This window comes from Triticum dicoccoides, chromosome 5B (genome assembly GCF_002162155.2).
Source record: "Triticum dicoccoides isolate Atlit2015 ecotype Zavitan chromosome 5B, WEW_v2.0, whole genome shotgun sequence".
NCBI classification, from domain to species: Eukaryota; Viridiplantae; Streptophyta; class Magnoliopsida; order Poales; family Poaceae; genus Triticum; species Triticum dicoccoides.
In genome coordinates, this window is record NC_041389.1 from 609108009 (window position 1) to 609127748 (window position 19740).

Sequence of the window (19740 nt, forward strand, 5' to 3'; positions counted from 1 at the left end):
TTTTTTTTTTGAACTAGGGTTTCGGGGAGAGGGAGAGATCCGAAAACGGAGGGGTGTATATATAGGCATAAGTGGAGCTAGGAGAGTCCAAATGAGGTGCGGTTTTCGCCCACACGATCGTGATCGAACGCTCTAGGACATGGAGCAGAGTTTGGTGGGTTTTGGGCCAAATTTGGGGGGTGTTGGGCTGCAACACACACGAGGCCTTTTCGGTCCCTCGGTTAACCGTTGGAGTATCAAACGAAGTCCAAATGACCCGAAACTTGACAGGCGGTCTACCGGTAGTAAACCAAGGCCGCTTGGCAAGACTCGGTCCAATCCGGAAATGTTTAAACCCCACACAAGAAAGAAAGGTAGAAATAACCACCGGAGGAGAACGGAACGCCGGATTGCAAAACGGACAACGGGGAAAATGCTCGAATGCATTAGATGAACATGTATGCAAAAGCAATGCACGTGAAAACATGATAAGGGATGCACGAAAAAGAAAACAACACACGGAGACAAAGACCCAAACCCGAGAAATAAATATAACTTAGCGCCGGAGACGGCAAGAGTTGGATACAAATATGGAAAATATATCTGGGGCGTTACACAGCATGACTAGTATCCAGCAAGCATTAACAAGACACATATTTCGTTCACGAAATGATATGAGAATCAGAATCAGTACCATCTTAGCTTTAGTAGCATGTCGGTTTTTCCTGCTCCATGGCTATCATAAACAAAACCCCTTGAAAACCTGAAGAAGATTAAATAAGGCTGCTTTAACAACACTAAGGGAGCGCTCTGCCAGAAACTAGACAAAACTGATGTAACAACAAAGGGAGCACTCTGCCAGAAGCAACAAGATTTCCACACGCAACAACATCAAGCAGTTCTGTTATGGAGCTCAACATGAACTGATGTAAAACAAAAACTGAATATTCTGATCATTGACACCATTCCCATTAGATTTAGCACCCCATAAACACTTGTATAAACAGACAAAACAGAACATAGAGATTATGGTCTTTTTTTCTCCTTACATCTGTTCAGAATTTCAAACGGGGTTACCAAATGACCGCCATCTAAATTCACCGTGGGGTTGACCTAAAGGCGCAACACTTGGGTTAACAACCTTCAGATATCATAAAACATGAGAAAAACACTCTTACTTGGCAAGTAATACAATAATCAGTGTTCAGGTTCAGTAGAATTTATTACAAGAAATTTTAAACATTCAGATCATAAGTTGAATTTATTACTTGAATAGATTACACATAGTAAAACTTCATGGTTAACTTGGTTAACTCATTAGTGAAAAAGAGTGTAGTTTTAAGTCGTGTAGGAAGGACCAACGTTCAGAATTTCACTCAAACTCCTACAGACAGCAAAACCAGGGAGTAAACCAAAGTGTTTCACAACAAACTAGAAAAGGATGCTAATCCTCCACTAGACCAATAACACATACAAAATTTTGTGCAGAAGGATGCTAACTTGATGTAGAAGGCATACACATGGCACAATGGACATGAACACAGACGACCACCATAGTTATGGCTCCCTGACCACGACAAGCTCAGACCAACCATAGAGGTGGGGTGCAGAGGAAGGAAAGGATCTCACCTTGGGTGTTTTTGTAGCCAATGCCAAATAGCACCACCGCCACCACCGTTGCATGGAAGCAGCAGAAAAGAGGAGCCTGGCACGATGAACCCCTTGTACCGAATCAAATCCTGCTGCACAAGGACAAGAGAAATAGGAAGGTAATATGGAAGTTGTTAAACAAAATCGTAGAATGCCATCACGTAATCCAGAAAAATTGAACACATATATGCATGCTTATCAAAGTTTAATTCTAGAGAATTAAAGTGCTTCTGAAAGTAACCAAATTGTTTTGATACTCAGCCATCCAGTACCACACAGGAAGCAAATCCTAAAATAAAAATGCACTTCTGAACAGAACGACACACTACAAGAACTTGCCAATAGGTTTGAACAATGGATGACATACAATACAAGAAAAAGAGCAGGAGAATGGATTCTGATAGAATGTTGCATCTTCCAAATGAAGACGATTTGCTTTTGGAGCTAGCTATCACTTGGAAGAATCTGGAATCAGCCGAGATTAAGAATCTATAATGCAAAAACCATAACCATTGAAGATTGAAAGAATCTGTGAAGTGAGTTCACTCTCTTTCTAGATTTTTTGACAGTTTTGAGTCAACACACATATTAAAGTAAGTGACCATATCATTTATATATGCTGGCACAAACACTACCCTTGAGTAACATCTCAATTAAGCACAAGAAACAAAGTAGAGGAGATGGATCAATCATAGCAGGGGTTTAGGATAATGCCCTCAAACTTGTATGTGTCAAGTATTTAGAAACGAAACAGTGTCACATTTATGGAAATAGAGGGACTAAAAAGATATATGAGCATAAGGTCTTCAACAAGTAGACTCAAAGGGACATGACATCACAGAGAAGATAAAAGCACAAGATGACTGAAGTGACTAGGCTACAAGTAAATACAATTAACACAGGTTAATACAAGCCTAATGTACTACTCCGGCTAAGAAGAAGCATGTATAGTAGTAGTTTTAGCACACTAGTATATGTGTTAAAATGGAAGCATTGCTGCTGGGTTATATTAATAAATAATCCAAGTGTTGCAATAGCCAACAAAATTAAAAAAAATCTATACACATTCACATACAACAACACATTTACCGACATTGATGGACTGGACATACCTAACACATACTTATCATACTAACTAGTAGGATACCCGTGCTACGCTACGGGGTCACACAAGATTTCGCTTCATCCATTTGGTAACCTAAGAGGACATTAGACAATCACTACTCCATACATAAATTTTTGCGATTTATTTAGACAGAAGGAAAAAAATGAACAACACTTGCAATACATTCTGTACTGAGCAAAGAAACAAAATGCACAGTAAAAGATGCTCTGAATTATGTGTATATAGAAGGCCCAAGTGTACATGTACATGCACACAGACACAAAATTAGTACTGGACCTGTTCTTACTCCAGGTCTTATGCAACTAGGACAACCCTAAATAACATACAACAATGCAATTGTGGAGTTGTTCAACAAGATATCTCGTCTTCTATTGGCAGTTCAGCACCACACAAACAGAAAAGAATTCTGAGCAAAAACATTAGTCGCATGGTGACATGAAAGTTTGGCTAAATTACAGAGGTAAGTCCCACTGTAAAGCAAGTCCTACTATAAAAGTTCCATCTAATGCTACTAATGATGCATGACAATATTTGTGTCAAATATATACTGCAATATTTAATTAATCTTTGGCAAGTTTCATCTAATGTTTCATTTAGATTTGGTTAATGGAAAAGACTCATCTCTGGAGTAGTTTAATTGAAAAGAATCTGCAGAATACTCTAGTAATTAGAGTACACAGCTGAAATGCTGGAAAGAACATTGCACAGGCAGGACAAACTACTCCATCTCGGACCGATCCTTGGACTTTGCTTGGCTGGAGGACTTGACAATGTTAGGGTCTAGTATCCTTCCATATAATCTCTTGCGGTCTTTTATGTATCGAGTCTGAAAGATATATATTTGTTGTGAGCAATCAGCACAGCAAAATCAATCAGAAACAATACAAGATGACTTTGATTTAGACATTTTAAACCATGCATGTTCAGAACATAAATTAGTACTAGTTTTCACAGATTTTGAACAACACGTACAAGCATCGGTGAGTCAATAGGCGTACCGAGTTAAGCCAATGGCAGTGCCATATCCATTCACAGTCAGGCAGAACAACCAAAGGCTCATCATCTGCAACAGCGGCCAGCAGCCTTGTCACCAAGAATGCAAGGAAAGAGGCCCTCGGGATCCTGCGTAGCAAAAGAAATCCTTTCATGACACGAACACAAATTCTATTAGGCAGTTGCATGTGAATAATTTCAATCCATAAAAAATTGTGAGACGTTCACAGTAAGCCAACACTGATCAGCAAGACCTACACTACAGACACATGGCAGTTACATCTTACAAACACAACAGTGTTGTTGTTTGTTTTATTTTCAATTGTAATCACCAAAGCTGCCATCCAGGGTTGTTGCCGCACAGGCACGTATGCTAACACTACTCATGGAGACCTATTAGCTAAAGGGTACCGAAACCACCTTGCAATTGGAGTTGTGCATATGAATACAGAAAGAATTGAACTCCCAGTCAACCTCTAGTTGAAGCATGAACTAACCTACTGGTGTAGACGTTTATGGATAAACCAGTAGCAGCTACATACTCTGTAGATAGCTACAGTTAGACTAACATTAAAATGGTAATCCTTCTCCATAGTAAAAAAGCATGAAGAAACAATCACAGGCCATAACACAATGCAATTGAAGGGTCAAACGAACTAAATAAGCATTAATCTGCATTACGGAAATAACACCAGAAGGTCTTATCCAATATCTGTCTCCGCTTGAGTCACACAGCGGCACGCTCTAAGAGCTGTGGGTGGGTAGCGGGAAACAACCGAAGGTAAGCACCCCGATCTAGGGTGAAACAAGAGGAGGGGCTACGCAGGCCACTGTCAAACAATCGGGAGCAGAGCGGAAGCGGAGGCGGAGCTTACCCCTAGCTTGTCAGGGATGGCACAGTGCCATACCATGAGGTTGACCATGCCGTCGCCTAGCATCTCCGGCTTGGCGAGGAAGCCCTGTGAGAAGCAAAACCAAACAGATCAGGAACAGCAATCGGACGACGTCAAATAATTGGGATCCCGCACATGCACTGCCTCCATCGCCCCTCCTCCCTGTTGCCGTAGCAGTAGGGACGCCATCATCCAGTACTCCATGTCGTTGTTCGAGACTCCTGAAACCCTAACCGCGGGCGAGGGTAGGGGCCGCGCCCGATGGATCTGGCCAGAGAGGATGAAGGCCCGTAGCGAGGGGGCATCAGGGCATGCTGCGGACTCCAGTTCTTGCCGGATTTCTGTTGTGCTGGGCGCCGCCGATTCTCGGCAGAGGCCGCCGGGATCGGGCGTCGGAGGCGGCGGTGGCAAGTTGGATCTGAGGTGGGGAGGAGAGGTGTGGCAGAGAGGGGAGAGGATCTGAGGGCGGAGGGGAGGTGTGGCGGCGAGGGGAGGGTTGGGTGGCGGTGAGGGGAGGGGAGGGATTTGCGCGGGGAGAGAGAGGAGTGGTGTGCGGGGGAGAGAGGACCTGGTGGTGGGTTTGGTTTTTTTAGGGTTAGCTTGCGGTGGGTGGGTGAGAGGGTGAGCCTGTGAGGGTGTGTGGGCCATTCGATCCAGCAGTATCCGACGGTCTCTAATGATTGATCCGGGTGACATGCCCATAGACCAATCAGAACGAGGTATAGGCTTTGATGACATTATGACCAACTAAATTGGTCGTAATTGATCAACAATAGGCCCTACCAGTCAGCCAGAAATCATCCACCTACCAGTCGCCCGATATGTGCATTCGTGATCATTTGATCACATCAATATGTCACGACAGCGCGCGAGTGTGAAAAAGCTTCAACGCAGCACCGATGACAGCCCCCACGAGCGTTTCGTTGCAGCTCTCAACGGCACACCAAGAGCTCCAACGCAGCACCACGGTGCCCGGTGAAGCTCCATTGCAGCGTGAGCTCCAACGCCCGGTGGTAAAGTTTCCTTCTCTTTTTATGACAATGTTTGTTAAGTTTCCTAATAAGTAGTAGTGTTATACCCTAGAATAACGAAAACACAAATTTTCATTTTCTGTGTGTGCCAAAAATGAGTTTTTTTGTGAAGGACCTACCATATATTTGTTGTAAAATTGTACCAAATCAATTTTATAAAATACTAGGCCATATTGAATGTACAATTGACCAAATAGTTGGGTGTAAAAAGTTTTGATCCACCTCTCATGAAAAAGACAAATTTCCGCCGATTCAGCTAGAAGTGGGTCAAATTTGAACTGTAGCTGCCTTTTAGTTTGCTCTTTATTTTTTCTAAAAATCATTTCTAGCTACATAAGTATCTATTTAATCAGAGAAACACCAAAAAAAATTCCAAGATTCAACTACTAGCTAGGAATGGTCAAGCCCGCCGTTTTGACCGCATTTTGAAACAGGCATAAAAAATTCAAAAAAAACAAAAAATTGGAAAACCTTCACATTGTGCCGTTATATGTGACCAATTTACGAGGAAAAATAATAAACTTGTAATACGGCAATTCTTTTAAAAAAGTGTTCTCAGAAATGAGCTGTCATGTGTGAAGAGATTCATGGGTTTCAACCCAAATGATCAATCTTATGGCCACATTCATGGCATAGTTTGTTCAAATGATATCATATTGTGCACAAGGGTGCATCTTGGAATTCCAAACAATATTGCCTAAGGAAGTTTTCACTTTCATTGCACAAAAGAGCCATTTTCCATTTGTCGAGTGCCCCAAATGAGGTTTTTATGTGAAGGACCTACGAAATAATTATTGCAAAATTGGACCAATCATTTTTCTAAAATACTAGGCCATATTTAATGCACAATTGACCAAATGGTTGGGTGTAAAAAGTTTTTATCCACCTCTGGTGAAAAAGACAAATTCCCGCCGATTCAGTTGGAAGCGGGTCAAATTTGAACTGTAGCTGCCTTGTAGTTTGCTCTTTATTTTTTCCAAAAATCATTTCTAGGTACATAAGTATCTATTTAATCAGGGAAACATCAAAAGTTTTCCAAGATTCAACCACTAGCTAGGAACATTCAAGCCCGCCGTTTTGACCGCATTTTGAAACGGGCATAAAAAAATTCAAAAAGAAATCAAAAAATTGGGAAACCTTCGCATTGTGTCATTATATGTGGCCAAATTTCCAGGAAAAATAATAAACTTGTAATACGACAATTATTTTAAAAAAGTGTTCTAAGAAATGAGCTGTCATGCGTGAAGCCAAATGATCAATCTTATGGCCACATTCATGGCATAGTTTGTTCAAATGATCTCATATTGTGCACAAGGGTGCATCTTGGAATTCCAAACAATGTTGCCTAAGGGAGTTTTCACTTTCATTGCACAAAAGAGCCATTTTCCATTTTTCGAGTGCCCCAAATGAGGTTTATTTGTGAAGGACCTACCAAATAATTATTGCAAAATTGGACGAAATCATTTTTATAAAATACTAGGCCATATTTAATGCACAATTGACCAAATGGTTGGGTGTAAAAAGTTTTTATCCAGCTCTGGTGAAAAAGACAAATTCCCGCTGATCAGGTGGAAGCGGGTCAAATTTGAACTGTAGCTGCCTTGTAGTTTGCTCTTTACTTTTTCCAAAAATCATTTCTAGGTACATAAGTATCTATTTAATCAGGGAAACATCACAAGTTTTCCAAGATTCAACCACTAGCTAGGAACGGTCAAGCCCGCCGTTTTCACCGCATTTTGAAACGGGCATAAAAAAATCAAAAAAAATCAATAAATTGGGAAACCTTCGCATTGTGTCATTATATGTGGCCAAGTTCCCAGGAAAAATAATAAACTTGTAATACGGCAATTATTTTAAAAAAAGTTTTCTAAGAAATGAGCTGTCATGCGTGAAGATTCATGGCTTTCAAGCCAAATGATCAATCTTATGGCCACATTCATGGCATAGTTTGTTGAAATGATCTCATATTGTGCACAAGGGTGTATCTTATAATTCCAAACAATGTTGTCTACGGGAATTTTCATTTTCTTTTCACGGAAAATACATTTTCCATTTTCCGAGTGCCCGAAATGAGTTTTTTGTGAAGGACCTACCATATATTTGTTGCAAAATTGGACCTAATAAATTTTATAAAATACCAGGCCATATTTAGTGGACAATTGACAAAATGGTTGGGTGTAAAAAGTTTTGATCCATCTCTGGTGAAAAAGACAAATTCCCGTCGATTCAGCTGGAAGCCGGTCAAATTTGACCTGCAGCTGCCTCATAGTTTGCTATTTATTTTTCCAAAAATCATTTCTAGGTATATAAGTATCAATTTAATCAGAAATACATGGTTTTATGGCGAGACATCGAGGTTTGGACGGTGGCCGAGGGCCCCAACTCTAGGGCGCGTAAGCTCGCATGCCCGCCGCGTGGTCACCGCGTGACCGTGGCATTGCCATGTGTTCTGGGTGGCCTAGGCATGTCTAGTGGGTTGGGCACTCCCAAGTTAGGTGCTAGGAATAAAATCACAACAGAAGATTCTCACGAGGCGACCGATCGATGCTCTAACATGAATAAGCAGCCAAGTGTTTGATTTGCGGTACAGGAAATGCACATGGCTAATGGGCGTGAGTTTTGGCTAAAGATGATTAGTTCCTAAGAAGACCGTCTTCACAAATTTTTAGGGAAATCAAGAATATATAAATAACACTTCATTCACAAAGTGCTGCTTTGAACAGGATAGGAAAATGAATATTATTGAGGTATTTTTGAACTAAGCAAGGAAGGTTTTTGACATATTTGATGAAGATATGATCCAAACAATTTATGAGAATATTTTGGGAATTTTTGGAATAACAGAAATATAGGTTGCTTCACAACCTAGGGAAAAAATTGACACATGGACATGACACATAGGCAAAACTGATGAGATGGTGCCTAGTCATCACAACCCACCACAATCTACAAGGCTTTGACCATCTATATTGGTCGTTAACAACTAGAAATAAGGCAGCAGACCTGCACTGTTTGCTTTGTGACAATTTCGTGTAAGGAAATTACGACCTTTCTGACCAAAATGGTCGCAATGGTTTAGGGTTTGGAGCCCCCCGAACAGCTTTAGACCAATTGGTCTGAAATGGTCATAGATCTATGACCAATTCTTCCAGGGTCACTGACATAAGGTCACTACTTGACATATTTCTTGTACTGTTAGTGTAGAGTCCGATGATATATATACTTAGTGTAGAGTCCGATGATATATATGCATAGTGAATCTTATATGCTTTATTGTTATACTTTAGTGTAGAGTCTGATCATATATATGCTTAGTGCATCTTATATGCTTACTGAAACTTATATGCTTAGTGAATCTATGCTTAGTGAATCTTATATGCTTTATTGTTATACTTAGTGTAGAGTCCGATGATATATATGCTTAGTGAATCTTATATGCTTAGTGAATCTTATATGCTTTATTGTTATACTTAGTATAGAGTCCGATGATATATATACTTAGTGTAGAGTCCGATGATATATATGCTTAGTGTAGAGTCCGATGATATATATGCTTCATGTAGAATGTGTGAGGCTACTTATTAATTGATATGTTTTTCTTATTTAGAAATTGCCAAAGAGCCTATCTGAGAGTTGTGGTATGAAGGCTGATGAAGAAGGCTCTGCTGGAATACGCCTTACCACAAGGGGCTCCATCACCACTTGTGCGTATGGCGTGGACACGAACGGTCGCACACACTTCAACTCGGTTGGGTGGAAGAGCTTCCTCGTCGGCAAGAATCTTCATGTTGGATAGGCAATCCTAATTACTATCAGGAACACCCACCGCCCAGGCTTGAGGATGATGGTCGTCATCGACATCATCTAGAACTTCATATGCATGTGTGTGGCTGTTGAACCATATATATGCTAGTATGACTACCTAGTGGACTTATAAACTATGATCTATCCATGCATTGTTGATTACTATATGAGTTTGTGAGATTGTGTGGTTATATTAAATGTGGTACAGTCATTAATGTTTGTGAGATGGTTCTATGAACTTAGTTTATTTGCACTGGACTTGTCTTGATTTCCATGAATATTGCACCTGACTGCTTTTTTTTTATTTTTTATTTCTATTTGCCTAGTTGTAGCGTGGGGAGAAAATATGGCGCTACTACTACGTGATGATAGTAGTAGCGTTGGTGGAGGAAGCTGCGCTACTAATAAGTATTTTAGCTGCAGCGCTTGTTCAGAAACGCGCTACTATTAAATAATAGCTATAGCGCCCTAGCAGTAGTGTGGGTGCCCGCGCTACAGGTATGTAAAAAACCAGCGCCACTAATAAGCTTTTCTCTAGTAGTGACTCCTTTCCAATGGAACTTTCATGAAATCTGGCATGACACGCCAGGTCAGTACATTGAATGTACTTGCAAGCTCACAACAAGCATGAACATAATGACAAACAATATCATGATAATTAACCAATTCACAAATCATGCAACAATATATCAACATGCCGTGCCCATCCTCTTGTGATAAAAGTCCCTCAGACTGGCTTACCAAACGTGATCGCTCCTGGATCACAAACGTACCAGCAAAGAGACATCTCATGATCCTTCCGGCGATCACAACCATGACCAATATTTGGCCTCAAACCGTTATCCTTACAGCAATCGCAACCACGACCAATATTTGGTCTCAAACGGTGATCCTTACGGCGATCACAACCACGACCAACACCTGGTCCAAATCAACACGATGGCCTTCCCGCCACCAACAACAGTGCAAGATTCATAACTTAGTGTGCAAGATTTATTAACTTTTGACCCATGGTGTGACTTACTTTCGAGTGTGTCCTTAACCATGGACTCGGCTATCGATAGATTAATACACTCTGCAGAGGTAGCACATTGGACCCACACCACGGAACCCATGGCCTCACACTCCCATTCGGGTGGACCAACGACATTCCGATGAAACCCCTCCATTGCCATGACACTCTCCGGCCACTCCGACTCACTCCCCATCGGGCTAGTCCTGGGTGGCCCCGTGTCTACCAAAGACACAACGGCCACCATCGTGGCCAAACATAAACGATCCCACATGGGGACCCGGTACCATAAACTCAACAATGGGCACACAAGGTTATGTCTGCTTACCGGGCCAGGGCACATCACGCCCATAACCTTCCCTAGTTGGAGGCACCGACCAGAGGCATGACAACGGAATGAATAAAGGCCCTCCCATACCGGCAAATGTGGTTGCACTGGGAGAAACTCGATTCAGCGGCACCGTGATCCGGTGAACCATGTATTCAAGTTGAGTTATTATCAGGTTCAACGTAAGATGAAAACAACAGGCATCATAATGCCATGACATGCAGCACTAACATATGCATCACATATCAACGTAAATGACTGAGTCAACTATATCCACACTGAGCATAACAACTCATGATACTTCTCTGGTTAAGATCAAACTTCACTTCAAACATAATCTTTTTTAGCAAATTTATCATTTTTACTCACGCAAGAAAATAACTCCTAATTATGTATATCCATAACCATATTATCCTCTCGTCACCCAAAAACTAAATCCTTGTTAGTTTACTAACTAAGTTCACTTCAAACTTTCTGTAATTCAAGCATATTCACTTTAACAAGCATCTAACAAAATATAATTAACAAAATATTAATTTAAATGCATGGATAATCATTTGTTCAAGTAGAAAATCACAAATATTGTAATGGCACCATGAAAATGTTGATGTGGCTTGCCTTAGTGTAGATGAGGTTCATAAGCCTCTTGGTGATCCTCAAGACAAGCCTGACCTTCTGAAAATATTTCAAAACACAAAAAGAAATCATCAAGAAACCTTCTAAAATTCACCAGAAAATCTAGGCAGCAGGGAAAATCCCATCTTTGGTGAGCTGCTAGATTTTTGGACAAAGAACACAATGCAAAAAGAATCAATTCATTTGGACTTATGGATAAAAAGTTTTGGCCATTTGAAGTTCTCTGGATTTAATTAAAATTTGAATTTAAATAAACATAATGAGGGGGGGGGTGGCGTCGAAGGCATAAAGCCACGGGGCGCCACCACTTGTACCACCTCGCACGCGTATAGAGTGGCTGACTAGCGGGCCCCGCTAGTCAGGTGAGGTGGAGGGGGAGAGGGAAACAGAGAGCGGCGAGGCTTCGCCGGAGCGCACGCCGGCGGCGAGGGATCCTTGGACAAAATGAGAGGGAGGGATCGAGAGAGAAGATGGAGGCGCACCTGCCCGTACCTGTAGAATGGCTAGGGGTGGTCGGAGGGCGCCGGTATAAGCCTCTCCAGCGGAGGCAGAGAGCGAAGGTTGCCGGAGACGAAGACGACGGAGAGCAGAGGCGACTCTAGGGGCTCCAACCGGGCGGAACGACACCATCGGAGAGTGGTGGAGGACCTGGAAGGGTTGCCCTAGCCTGGGAAGGGCTGGAGCTGCGGAGACGACCCGAAGGGATCTCCGGCGAGCTCGAGCTCGGGGAAGGCGGCCTGCGGCCTGCCCGGCCGGGCTACGGCTTTCTACGCGCTTGTGGAGTGTGTGGGAGTGGTGGATGGTGCTCGAGGAGGCTGGGGATGGCCGTATTTATAGCCGAGCGTCGAGGGGGTTTCGGCCTCCAGCGGTGGACACGTGTCCGCGACACCCGGCAGCAACGGCGCCAGCGAGAGAGGGAGAAGAAGACGTAGCTCACGAAGGGACTGTTGGTGAACGGGGACGAGCACAGGGGCGAGTGGAAGGCAACGAACACAGTGCACACTGCACTATTGCATTGGCCGGACCGTGCCTATGCTCGCTGCGGCGAACTCCGGCATCGGCGAGTGCCAGGGCGGAGTTAAGGGGGTCGGGACGATGATGGTGGCGCAGTTTGGCACGCTCGGGTAGGCGGGGCAGCGAGCACGTGCACAACAGAGCACTCGACGGCACCCAGAGCGCGTAGTTTGCATGCCAGCACGCCTGGACGAATGCATTCACCGTGTGAACTATGACCTCAGGCCGACCTAAGCCCAAACTTCATGTCTGGCGTGATGTTCGTGGTATTTTTGATTGTTACCACGCTTGGGTTAGGTTTCAGGTGTAGTAGAAATGATTTTACACACCTGGTAAGTTTCTGGACAGTAACTTTGAGAGTTTACTGTGGTCAAACCAGTGGGAGTTGAGGGCTGGGCTTTGGAGGCTAGCAATCATATACTAAGGTGATGATGCACAAGAAAAACCAGCTACAATGGAGCAAGTAAAATGTTAGTTGCTGTAGAAACTACCATTTCTGTCCAGAACAGAAAATATTTTCTATAGCCAAAATATTCCAAAAAGTGATGAATTATTTTTGCTCAGAAAGGTGCCCTAGGGTTCAAAGAATAATTGGGATTTTTCTCAGAATTGTATGGGCAAGAAAAATTGGGGTTGCTTTGGAGCACGTTGAGCTAACTAGGGTTTTGGAGGGGGAAATGAACATTTTTCATTAAAGAAAAATATTCCAAATGATATTTTGAGATGAACCAGAGATGGAGTGATGGTTAGAGAGGGAGATGAAGCACTTGGGTGAAAGCCAAGGGGTACCCAAGTGGTTAAGTCCATATGAAAAGATTCGAAACTCCAAAAATTCAAATTCAAATCAATCGAGAATCAGGGAAAGAAGAGGGGGCAAAAACCAGTCTGTCACAATCATCCTCATACTCACCTTCATAGGCTTGCTTCGGCCAAGAAAAGAATGGAGCAGGAATAGGTTGATCATCCATATCCTCAGCCATGCCAGGAGCTTGTTCCTTGTGTTGTTGTTTGTTCTCAACGGTCACACCAAACCTCACTATTTTTGTGTTAGAACACCGATCAAACAATTCAGTTATCTCTGATTCAGAGATCAATGGGATGTTGTTATATCCTGTTCCATACCAAATGGTCATTCTGTGATCAGGAGACCACTTGAACTTCTCCACAAACTCCTTTATCCGTGCTATAGAGAAGACCCGATCGAGCATGAAATCCCATGTTTTGCCCCGTCTGTAAACTCTTTTGCCGTCTACAATCGTCAAGTAGGACTGAACATCTATTTCTACTTTGAAATCGGCCATCGAATCGACATTGAAACACACAAACACAACAAATTATAAATTTGCTGCACTTACAACGAAAAGATCCATGAAAACAGGGGGAAATTTTGCACCTTTTGCCGCCGGGGATGTACTGGAGGGTTGGAGGCAGAGGAGCCACTCGAAGGCGAGGTTGCAGCGGAGGCTAATCAATGGAGCGCTGCCTTCGGACAGATCCAGGACGAACTCGAGCAGATCGACGGGCTGGGTGAGGTTGCAATGGAGCAGGGGAGGCCGGCGAACTAATCCGGGACGAGCTGGGGCGGATCCATTTGACCGGAGATGCGCCATTGGACTGGTTGGCGCCGGAGCCGAGGCGTCGGGTGGCCAGCCAGGCGCCCACGAGCGGGAGTGAGGGCGACGGGCTGCCCAACCACGAGTCCAATGAGGATGAGGGTGGCACATAGTGGGAGCTGGAGGACGGGTGGCAGAGAGGGTCAGAGGGATAGAGGAGCTGCAGGGCGGCACCGGCGAGGGTTGGTTCCTCATGCCACCATGCACCTGGTGTGTGCATGCAGGAGGAGAGGGGGAGGAGAGGATTTCGTGGCTAGGGTTAAGAGCCATGGGCATAATTTTGGAATACCCAAAAAACTAACAAGGTGCCTCCGGTTTGACTAACAGAAAAAGTTTGACAACTAACGGAAGTGTTATTTTGACAACAAAAACTGAGCGTGCAGTGGTATATTGGCAAGTTGGTTTTTCATAGTGGTATTTTGGCAAGTTCGGTTTCTCGTAGTGGCATTCTGGCTATTTTCTCTAATCTAAACCTTTCCAAAGTTTAGATTAAGGGGGGTGTTGGAATTCTTGGAACTAAACCGTGCGTCAGTTTCTAAGCCCTTCGTATGGTGTAGTACACCAACGATCGGTCTCCTTTGTAATGCCACGATGGGGGCTCTTCCCATGTATATTAACACGCAACTAGGACCTGAGAAGGTATCTCGTTTCCTGCAATTCCACAAGCTTAAGTTTATTTATTTTAGAATGATTTACTTGAGCTTAAGTGATCCCATTGAAAAAGGAAAATATGTTTAAGACCCAAACTGGAGCCCGCGGTTGAAACATATTAGCATCGAGGCTTCTCCATGTTTTTTTACTAATTGCATGGAACACATAAGGTTTGCTTCCAGTGTATAAATATAAACGGTGCTACGACATTTCTAGAAAATTATTTTAGTCTGTGGTTGCATGGTTAATGGACTAAGTAGAGGTAAGTTGGACATTCACATGTGTTATAAACAATGTAAAACGTACATATAACTTGTATGTATTCTTTTTTATGGGGATACATTGTATATATTTATGCTCCAGCTATAAAAAAAGGATAAACGGATTCCCTTTAAACGAGAGACAACAATATGAGGTGTATCATGTTCGCATATAAAGACATACAACCATAGAACTCTATATCTTGCATGAAGGCGAGCCATGGGACACAATTTCTTTTGCTTACTCATGTTCTATATAAGATAATGTATGTAACAATATGTACACGGAGCAAACATCCATGTCACCCTAGCCGCACAAATGCGCAGGTCATACTACTAGTTTCTTGATATGTTAGTAGTTCGTAACATACCTGGCACACAATTCGAACCTTTATAGATTAGTAGTGTGTCACAAACCTGGATACTGCTAGTTATTTGCAGAACCTACAATGCGTAAATAACCCACACACTGCTAGGGAAGAAGCCACCAGCAGTGTCCACATCCTACACGCTGCTAGTTTGCAAGTCACTAGCAGCGTGCGGCTGCATGCTACTAGTGATCTTCTACCGGCGGTGCCGTACCAACGGCGCGCAACATGGACACTAGTAGTGGGTACAATTGCACGTTGCTAACAAGGGGTTCCTAGACTAGTGGGAGGGTACGCCAGCGAGCAACCCGGGACGACTTGTGCATGGAATAGGGACTAGAGGGCATGGGTGAGCACGGGGAGAGGGGCAAACTGATGAAGTTCTCACACTAAGCACCAACACATGAGGAGAAGGCAAGGGAGCTCCGGAGCAAGGCCGTCGTTGATGTAGGTGGTCACCAAAACACGTCGTTGTTGTCGGGATAGCCCAAGGACAAAAGGGCCAAGCTGGAGGTGTGAGCCTTCTGAAGGTCCGAGCAGCGCCAAGGAAGGTGACAATGAGGCCATGGTGCATTATACCTAGAGACGGGGAAGAACATGGGGCGCAGTCGATGTTGAACTCGTCGGTCCCATTAATTCGGCTGGTAGCTTTAGGTGAGCAAGGAGGACCTGGACCACATCCTTCATTCAAAGCTGTAAGCCGGACCTCACATGACCAACTGTCATTTTAACTTTGGTCAAGTTCAGGGTCTTTACAAGATTGACTGTCAAGAGTACGACAGGTCATTCCAGGATTACCTGGGCGGAGTGGCAGACATACAAGGCAGGATAAACCAGAATTTGATGGTTTACACCTAGCATACAAGCCGATCAAAAGGGGTTAATAAATCTATGTTCATTGAACAAGGAGCCCCCAAGTGTCGTATAGTGAGCCCTCAAGGCAGGATACCTATGTTTGAACTGTGCACTTCAACAAGTTCTCTTTAGTAACCTTTAACTTGGACAATAAGCCCCCAAGTTATTTGCAACAAGGCGTATAAGCCGGATAAATAGGGTAGTCATAGCTACGCTCAATGAGTAGGAAACCCCAAGTAATTTTTAACAAGGCATGCAAGCCGGATCAAGAGGGTAGACACAGCTATGCTCAATGAGCAGGAAGCCCCCAAGTGATTTTATGAATTGGCAATAAAGACTCAAATACTCAGAAATGAAACGATAGAGGCCCTGAATTATCAGGGATGCCAGCTTTATTATACTTGATAATATACATGGATGAAAATATGTACAACACATGAGCCAGCGGCTCAAGCGTAATAAGGCCGAAGATGAGCAATGTTCCAAGGCCGGCGGATCTCCTCCTCCGATGTGTGTGAGTCCTAGTGGTCTCAAATTTTAATGAGGCAGTACGACCCGTTTTTCAGGTTTTTATTGACAACAAAGGCCCCTTCCCAAGGTGGGGATAATTTGTGCATGTCTGTTTGATCCTGGATGAGCTGGAGCACCAAATCACCTTCTTGAAAGGTTCTAGTTTTAACCCGACGGCTATGATAGCAATGCAAATCTTGCGGGTATATCACCGAACGAGCCGCCACAAATTGACGCTCTTCATCCAACAAATCAAGAGCATCTTGACGTGCTTTTTCATTAGCAGCTTCAACATAAGCCGCCACACGAGGCGATTCGTGATGGATATCACTGGGAAGAACCACCTCTGCTCTGTAAACCATGAAGAAAGGTGTATAACATGTGGATCTGTTGGGGTTAGTATTGATACTACAAAGAACTGAGGGTAACTCCTCAACCCAACAACCCGACGTCCTCTGCAAATGGACCATTAGACGGGGTTTTATAACCCACAATGTTTCTTGATTGGCCCTTTCGGCTTGACCATTGGACTAGGGGTGAGCCATTGATGAAACATCAAGACGAATATGATCTTGCTGACAAAATTCTTTCATAGCACCACTACTAGGGAAAAGCCTAGCAGTAGCCCTGGTTTTTGGCCTATCAGTAGCGCGGGCAAGCGGGCTACTGATAAGGCGCTACAGCTAAAGCTTAGGAGTAGCGCCTGCTGGCACGGCTACTGCTATATCTACTTAGTAGTAGCGCTTACCCAAGCAATCGCTACTGCTAATTACTAGTAGTGCTTTCGTGAACAATCGCTACTACTATTATTCCTAGTTCCATTTTTTATTATTTTAGGTCGTATTCATACACCTGTATACAATTTTTCATACAATAGCAATTTAGAGATTGTTTTAACATCATAATGAGTTATTAAATCACTAGGTGAAAGAACTTTGGATTAGTTTCAAGAGCATGGATCCAAAGTAACCAATGGTCACTTTGGATCCATCCATTTGAAACTAATCCACGGTTCTTTCACCCAATGACATAATAAGTTATCATCATCATCATAATATCATTAACAACTTATCATTACAATATATCATTGTCATATAACTCCTCATAATCATAATTTTTGTCCTTGATGAGACATCATATAACAACTTTGTCACTAGTTATAATAACAAATCCTCCTCATCATCATCATAGTACTCATAATCACTACTCCTACTTAGCATCACCATCAAGTGTAAGACATTGTAGTCATATATAATCAACACTAACTAATTGTACTTAATACTTAGGACCTACTCCTCTCTCCTAGCTAAAATACCATAAAACAGATAAACCGGTCCTTCACCATAATGGAGAATGGACATAAACCTATCTCCAACTTGTGGCTTGCGCACATTCATTTTTCTCCAAATATTTGCGTGTGCACATTCATCACTTTGCACCACTCTTTGATTTTGAGTCTTCCATCATTTGAAGAAATGATGTATGCTGTATGGTAAGCCTCCGAAGGAGATGGTCGTAAGCTAACCATATGCATATCACCTTTGGTACATAGCATGTCAGGCACAACCTTCTTCGGGAGCCTTTGTTCAAAAACGAAATAGTAACATATATAGTTAGCAATGTAGTTTACTTAAGAATAATGTATGCAATGAAGTTACCATTATTAACAAAATCTTACCAATTTTTTGGCAATGAAGTTACCATCAAGCAATTTATGGACTAGTGGCACGTATCTAGTATAATCTGGGCTGATAGAGTGACTGGTTTTGAAGGCCTCAACATATTCTATGAATGAGACAAGATAACCTTTTTCCTCACAATTAAGCTTGGAGTCATAGTTGTAGTATGTGTTGTCTACTACCTTCTGAGTATTTCCTGAAGATAAGAAATAAGCTGACAATTATAAATAAATAAGTTTAGTACGGACAAGCACCAAATAATTTTAAATTAACAACACAAATTACTAAACATAACAAATTAGTTTGACAATCTCACATCTAGGCATATCCACATCCACCCAGATGTCGATATTATCGTCATCATCATAATCTTCGGGATGAATATTGAATCTTATTTGCATTCCCTCCTCAAATCCATATTCCTTATAGAGAGCTTCCCAATTAGAGAAACTTAAATGGGAGCGATCGACCGCATTGTAGAACTTAACTAGAAACTCATAACCATGTTTATTTCTTAAGTGAGCCCTCCGCGTCTCGACATTCTCAAAGTCATCCAAACCTAAACCAATCTTCTCCAATACATATGGTCTAGCATGGCATGGTATGTACTAGTCAAATTGAAATAAAAATCCATAAATTACATGTTGAACAAAAGAAGCACAAGTGATGATATTTATTACGATGAAATGCTTGTCGTTGCATACTGAAGATCTCTTCTAGCTTCACGGCGAAAAACCTATCATTTTGCAGGTGAGGAAACCTGTCGCACACACCACAATCATCGTAGCAGTACCCGCACTCCGGGATCCCATCGTCATCAGACATCTCCTGTGTTCAAAATTCAAAGATCATAACTCGATGGCAAAACCCAAAAAATCCGGCATGACCTTTGCTAAAAAACAACATATCGAGCGCCTAAAATTTCCCGAAACAGAAATTAATCAACACACCGGAAAAACATAGGCCACTTATCGATGGTCATTGCCTTTCAATGGTTCAAAATATGAAAAAAAAACATTTTAAAATATCTAATATATATAGTCCTAACACTAAATAAACTAGTTTTATTAACTACTTACTAAATAAACTAGTTTTATTAACTACTTACTAAATAAACTAGTTCTCTTAAGCCCTTACTATAAATAAACTAGTTCTATTAAGCACTCGCCAAATAAACTAGTTCGATTCAGTACATAATATAAATAAACTAGTTATATTAATCACTTACTAAATAAACTATTTTCTATTAAACACTTGCTAAATTTTCTTACTTCCATTTTATTCAAAACACCTACACTTGATAAAAAAGTACAATTTGCAAGAATGGAGACAAGGGAG